The 7,622-nt window shown below is 39.8% G+C and overlaps 1 pseudogene; it reads right to left on the reverse strand.

The window, feature by feature from the left end:
- Positions 1-5,879: 5,879 nt before the first annotated feature.
- Positions 5,880-7,073, reverse strand: LOC103275002 (annotated as a pseudogene).
- Between the last annotated feature and the right edge of the window lie 549 nt (positions 7,074-7,622).

Below are 7,622 nucleotides of genomic sequence, written 5' to 3' on the forward strand. Positions count from 1 at the left end.
GCTGTTTTCCGTGTATGTATATACAAAATATGTCATCTTTTAAGAAAAATAAAGTTGAGATCATATGATAAATATAACTTATCTCTTTTTCATTTAACATAACTATGTTTCTGTGCCATTAAATAGCCTTGCTATTTTAAAAAATTTGATATTTAAATGGAAGCATAATATTTTACAGTACAGATATAGTTTGCTGACCACTGAATTGTTCTGCAAATATTCATTCTCTCCCCCTGCCTCACTTTCCCTGCCTCACTGATGTTGGGCTCAGCTGTGTGACTTGCTTTGATCAATGTTTGTTAGTAAATGTGATGCAAAGACACGTATGCAATTGGACTTGCCCTCTTCCACTTCAGGCACTGCCAATACTAGAACAGATCTTTGGCAGTCTACTAGTCCCAAAAGAATAAGTGACATAGCCAGGCATGGTGGCTCAAGCCTGTAATCCCAGCACTTTGGGGGACCGAGGTGAGAGGACTGCCTAAGCCCACAAGCTGGAGAACAGCCTGCGCAACTTGTCAAGACCTCATCTCTACAATAAATCACAAAAATTAGTTGGGTGTGGTAGCATGCACCTATAGTCCCAGTTACTTGGAAGGCTGAGGCAGAAGGATCGCCTGAGCCCAGCAGGTTGAGGCTGTGGGGGCCATGAGTGTGCCACTGCTCTCCAGTCTGGGCGATGGAGTGAGACTCCAACTCAAAAAAAAAAAAAAGAAAGAAAAAGAAGTGACACTATAGCCCACAGCTGTCAAAGTGAGAAATACATGCCTACTGTAGGTCACTAAGTTTTGGGGAAATTTGTTATGCAACATTGCTGTGGTAACCGATACAAGAGGGAACTACTGTTACCCCCTTTCTTATAAGACCACTGTGAGTGGGGGACAATTCCTTATTTTACAGATGGAAAAACAGAGATATACAGAGGTTAAGCCAGGGTATGCTAGTCTGTTTTTTTTGTTTTTGTTTTTTTTTGTCATTGTCTCACGCTGTCACCCAGCTGGAGTGCAGTGGCACGCTCATAGACACAACAGCCTCAACCTGCTGGGTCAGGTGATCCTTCTGCCTTAATCTTCCAAGTAGTTGGAACTACAGGCACACACTGCCACACCTGGCTAATTTTTTGATTTATTGTAGCGATGAGGTCTCGCCAAGTTGCCCAGGCTGGTCTCGAACCCGTGGGCGCAGGCAATTCTCTCACCGCAGTCTCCCAAAGTGCTGGGATTACTGGCATGAGCCACCACGCCTGGCCATAAACCGTATTTTTAAATTCATTAATGTGTTGATGGACACTTAGGTTGATTCCATACTTGGCTATTGTGAATGGTACTGCAATAAATATGGGAGTGCAGCTATCTCTTTGACATACTGATTTCCCTTCCTTTGGATAGGTCCCCAATAGTGAGGCTGCTGAATCATATGGTAGCTCTCTGTGCAGTTTTTCAGGAACCTCCATACTGTTTTCCATAATGGCAGCACTACTTATTATACCTTCCCACCAGCAGCATATGAAGGTTCCCCTTTCTTTACATCCTCACCGCACCTGTTCTTTCGGTCTTTCAATAATAGCCATTCTAACTGGGGCTAGAGGGTATCTCATTGTGGATTTGATTTGCATTTCCCTGATGATTAGTGATGTTAAGCATTTTTTCATGTACCTGTTGGTCATTTGTATGCTGTCTATCCAACTCATTTGCCCATTTTTAAATAAAAAAAGATTTTTTTTTGTTGTTGAGTTGTTTGAGCTCCTTGTATATCTTGAATTTTAATTCCATGTTGAATAAATAATTTGCAAATATTTTCTCCCATTCTGCATGTTGTCTCTTCACTCTGTTGTTTCTTTTGCTATACAAAAGTTTTTTTTATTTTGATAATCCCATCTGTCTATTTTTTATTCTGTTGCCTATGCTTTTGAGGACTTCTCCATAAAATATTTGCTCACACCAATATCCTGAAATATTTCCTCTATGTTTTCTGTTTTCTTCTAGTAGTTTCATAGTTTTGGGTCTTTATTCAAGTCATTACTCCATTTTTAAAAAAGGTTTAAATAGGCTTTATTGTTACAAGGGGAACCCTGTGAGCAGGGCCCGTGCATGTGGTCCCAGGATGTCACCATGGAGCCATCGAGAGGTGATGATTGCAGAAGAGATGACTGGAATTGAACGACATGATCTGGGGAGGCCAGCCAGGAATGCAGGAGACATGATCAGGACGGCCAGAGGGGTTGGCAGGTCACAGGCAGGGAGGACAGCACCTCATTCCCGCTTCTTGTAGCTCTCCAGGTGCAACAGAACCCAGTCCACCGGCAGGAAAAAAACACAGGAAGCAGGAAATGATCCCGATGGCGACACCCATAGTCCCAAGCTGCTCCCACAGCGGCTTCCAATGGACCTAGGTGCGTGGAACCGGAGTCTCCGGGTGAGCCGGTCAGTCCCTGCAGCAACAGCGGCGTGAGGACTGACATGACGGCACGGAATAGACCCCCAGACAGCGCCATCTACTCCATTTTTTTTGTTTTTGTTTTGTTTTTTGAGTCGTAGTCTCACTCTGTTGCCCAGGCTGGAGTGCAGTGGCACACTCATGGCCACGCAGCCTCAACCTGCTGGGCTCAGGTGATCCTTCCACCTCAGCATCCAAAGTAGCCGGAAATACAGGAATGCACCACCATGCCCGGTTAACTTTTTGATTTATTGTAGAGACGAGGTCTCACCAAGTTGCCCAGGCTAGTTTCAAATGTGCGGGCTCAGGCAGTCCTCTCACCTTGGCCTTCCAAAGTGCTGGGATTATAGGCGTGAGCCACCGTGGTGCCCAGCCGAGTTGATTTTTTAATATGGTGAAAGATAGGGGTCTTGTTTCATATTTCTTCATATAGATATCCAGCGCAACACCATTTATTAAAGAGATTGTCCTTTCCACAATGAATGTTCTTGGTGCCCTTGTCAAAAATCAGCTAGCTGTAAATACATACATATATTTCTGGGTTCTGTATTCTGTTCCATTTGTCTATGTGTCTGTTTTTATGCTAGTACCATGCTGTTTTGGTTACTATAGCTTTAAGCATATTTTGAAGTCCAGTAGTATGATGGCTCCAGCCTTGCTCCTTTTGTGCAGGATTGTTTTGGCTATTTTGGGTCTTTTGTAGTTGCATGTTCATGGACTAGAATAATTAATATTGTTAACATGACCATACTACAAAGAACAATCTATAGAACCTGTAAAAAATGCACACAAGTGACAATTATGTCAGATACGTAAACTAACTTATATAATTGGACATGAGAAACATGTTCACATCTTTGAAAGTTCACAACTTGAAGGTTCATATATAAGGGCCTTACTGTACGTTATTTTAATTTTTTGTACCTGTTGTAACTGTGATTGCTTTCTTAATTTTTCTTTTCCTGCAAGTTCTGTTGGCATATTGATTTGTGTATGTTTATTTTGTATTCTGCATCTTTACTAAATTTATCATATCTAAGAGGTTTTTGGTGAAGCTTTTAAGGTTTTCTATATATAAAATCATATCATCTGCAAACAGGGACAATCTGACTTCCTACTTTCCGATTTGGATATACTTATTTCTAATTGCTCTGGCTGGCACTTTCAGTACTAAGTTGAACAAAAGTGGTGAAAGTGGGCATGCTGGTCTCATTCCAGATCTTAGAGAAAAAGCTTTCAGATTTTCCTTGTTCAGTAGTTTGTTAGCTGTAGGTCTGCCATATACGGATTTAGAAGTATTTTCCTTCTATACTCAATTTGTTGAGAGTTTTTATTATGAAAGGATGTTGAATTTTGTTTAATGCTTTTTAGCATTTACTGAAATATTCATATAGTTTTTGTCCTTGATTTTGTTGGTATGCTGTATCACATTTATTGATTTGCATCTATTGAACCGTCTTTGCATTCCTGTAATGAATCTCACTTGATCATGGCAAATGATCTTTTTAACGTATGCTGGATTCAGTCTGCCAGTATTTTGTTAGGGATTTTTTGTATCTATGTTTATCAAGGATATTGACCTAAAGTTTTCTTTTTTTGTGGTACCCTTTTCCAGTTTTGGTATCAGGGTCATCCTGACATTGCAGAACAAACTGAAAGAATTTCTGTCTCTTCAATTTTCTGGAAGAGATTGACAATAAGTATTAGTTCTTCTTTAGATTTTGGTGGAATTCTGCAGTGAAGCCATTGGGGCTTGTCTTTGAAGGAAGACATTTTATTACAGATTCACAGATTCCATATCATTACCCATAATTGGTCTCTTCAGGTTTTCTGTTTATTCTTGGTTCAATCTTGGTAGGTTGCATGTATCCAGGTATTTATTCATTTCCTCTAGATTTTCTGGTATGTTGGTGTATCATTGCTTGTGATAGTCTCTAATGATCCTTTGTACATCTTTTTTTTTTTTTGAGTTGGAGTCTCACTCTGTTGCCCAGGCTGGAGTGCAGTGGCACACTCACGGCCACCCCAGCGTTGACTTGCTGAGCTCCAGCTATCCTTCTGCCTCAGCCTTCTAAGTAGCTGGAACTACAGGTGCATGCTACCATGCCTGGATAATTTTTGATTTATTGAAGAGATGAGGTCTTGCCAAGTTGCCCAGGCTGGTCTCAAACCCATGGGCTCAGGCAATTCACTCACCTCGGCCTTCCAAAGTGCTGGCATTATAGGCTGAACCACTGAGCCCAGTCAATCTTTTGTACTTCTATGGTATTAATTGTAATGTTTCCTTTTTCATTTCTGATTTTATTTGAGTCTTTTCTCTCTTTTTCCATGGTTAGTCCAGCTAATGGTTTGTTGATTTTTATCTTTTAAAAAACAAACTTTTCATTTTGTTAAATCTTTGTGTTTTTTACTCTTTGTGTTTTCTAATTCCTTGAGATGTATGATTAGGTTGTTAGGTTGATACAGGCATTTATTGTTATAAACTTTCCTCTTGATACCGATTTTGCTGTATCCCATAAGTTTTGGTATGCTGTGTTTCTATTTTTATTTGTTTCAATAAATTTTTAAATTTCCTTCTTAATTTCTTCATTGAGTCATTGGTTGTTCAGGGGCATGTTGTTTAATTTCTATGTATTTGTACAATATAAAAAGTTCCTCTTGCTACTGATTACTAATTTTATTCCACTATTGATTACCAATTTTATTCCACTATGGTCAGAAAAGGTACTTGATACATATAATACTTTGGAATTTGTTTGCAACTTGTTTTGTGGCCTCACATGTAGTCAACCCTGGAGAATGCTCCAGGCGCTGATGAGAAGAATATGTATTCTGCACCTGTTAGGTCCATTTGGTCATCAATATAGTTTATAGCCAATGTTTATTCATTGATTTTCTGTCTAGATCATTTGTGCTGAGAGGGGGTGTTTGAAATCCCCAATGATTACTGTGTTGCAGTCTGTTTCTCCCTTTAAATCTAATATTTGCTTTATATATCTGGGTGCTCCAGCATTGGGTGCATATATATTTCCAATTGTTATAGCCTCCTACTGAATTGATCCCTTTATCATTACATAATGACCTTATTATTATTATTGTTGTTTTTTTACTTTAAGAATATTTTATCTGATATAAGGATAACTACTCCTGCTCACTTTTGGGTTCGGTTTGTGTGGAATATCTTTTTCTATTCCTTCACTTTCAGTCTAAATGTGTCCTTACAGGTCAAATGAGTCTTATAGGTAGCATATTGTTCATTGTTTTTCATTCATTCAGTTCTCTATATATTTTAAGTGAGGAATTTTTTTAATGAACCACAGTCAATTTTATTCAAATTCTCCAAAATTTGTATTCAATAATGTTTCTAAAATTTGTTACCCCTTATATAATAGTTGTACTATTTAATCTTATTTTATAGTTTCTTCATCTTTTCTTTACATTCTTCAGTAAAAGCCAGAGTCTTGAGTTCTCCAGTTAGGAGTCCCTGACCTACTGTTCTGATTAAGTTTCTTCTCAATATTCAAGGCCAACATCTGGCTTCTAAAAGAAAGGCTTTTGGTCTTTTCAATCACTTGCTCATAGGATGAGACTGCACTGTTACCCACAACCACATTACCTACTTTATAATCAATCTTGGCATCAAGTCTTACATTTCTAATCAAATTCACAATCCACCTTTTAGCTTCTTCCGGAGTCATGTTCAGTTTATCTGCCAGCATGTTATTGCCGATGCACTAATGGATGCAACAAAAAAGTCATAAGTATGGAGACAGCCATTTTCAATGAAATCCTCCAGCAAACTACCAAGAAGTCATTCATAAGCACTGATTCACATTCCCTCAGCTTTTTTTGAGCTCCATCAAAGTCAAAGTTAACATATCAGCATTCAACAAATTCTGTAACTTGGTCTTTAAATATGTAAGACACTTGTTGAATAACCTTGACTAGATCTTTTAGTACCCGCAGCATTTCCAAACATCCTTGTTTGTTATGATTGCTGTAGTCAAATAGTGGAGAATATGTGGATACACTGTCCGAATTGTGTTAGGATACTGTGGCTGGTAAAGGAAGAGATCAATAATACAATTGCAACCTTTACAATGGTTGAAGAAAACAAATGGACCAGTGAATGAGCCATGTTCTGTGCTGAAGAGACTGGAGTAGAGAACTCACGAATTTTTTATCAATGGTTGCTTTTAACTGTATAAGGTCTTCCATCACTGCATACCAATTCTGCAATAAGCTTTCAGAGGCAGTTTTCCCCAGACTGAACTTATAGCATTTCTATCTGCCACAGAAAACAACACTCTGAAAAACAAAACAAAGAAATTCTTCTGCTCCTCAGTAATTACCACATTCATATCGGAAATCTGCATACCTATAGAGGGTATCTAAATATTCCTGCCTAAAACCATGCTTGTCCACCAGGTGGTCAAATAGCATCCCGCCATCTCTGGTTAGACTGTATTTGCCTTGTAGTTTCTGGATCTTCAAACATCTTCACAATTCGTTCTGTTTCTGCCTGAAGCTGTTTCAGTTGTGCAACAACTGTGGTTCTTTTTTCTCTCAAAACATGAGGAGTATCATCAGAATAAAGGTTTCTGTATACATCCATAGCATATTTAGTTGTGAGGATTCTGCTTCCAGTAAGGGCACTGGTATAGTCTCCACGGAGCTTCTTCAGCTTTGCTGAATGGCAGCAATAACAGTGGGCACCTCAGTGGCCTAGGCTATAGAAGTCTGTGGCAGGGGAAGTGGTGATGGCATAAGTTAATGTCCTCAGTGTCAAAGGGTTTTGAGATCTTCCTATTCTTATTTTCCTCACAATGGGGAGACTTAGCTAGGGAGAATCCATCTTGGTGTCAGATCTGACATGGCCTACAAACAGCTGCAGCAGCAGTTGGTTCCAGGTATAGGTGTGTGGAACCACTGTGAGGCTGGGGTCCCAGGTGCAGGGCTTCACCAACCTATGGTAGCACCTGGGTCTTGGCGTGCAGGTTCATTTTCTGTGGCAGAGTGGAATGCAGGTTGCCCACCAGTCAAGGATCTGTGACTGTTAGTTACCTCCTAACAGCTTGGGCTCAGGGGACCAGGTTGTAGCTGTGACTCCACCTCAGTGCTGTGCCCTGTCCCCACTCTGGGGAGGAAGGGGCTCCTTGGAGGTCTGGGTCTGGGGAATAGTGTCT

The sequence above is a fragment of the Carlito syrichta genome, unplaced genomic scaffold, assembly GCF_000164805.1.
Source record: "Carlito syrichta isolate Samal-C Ts95f unplaced genomic scaffold, Tarsius_syrichta-2.0.1 Scaffold115576, whole genome shotgun sequence".
Classification (NCBI taxonomy): domain Eukaryota; kingdom Metazoa; phylum Chordata; class Mammalia; order Primates; family Tarsiidae; genus Carlito; species Carlito syrichta.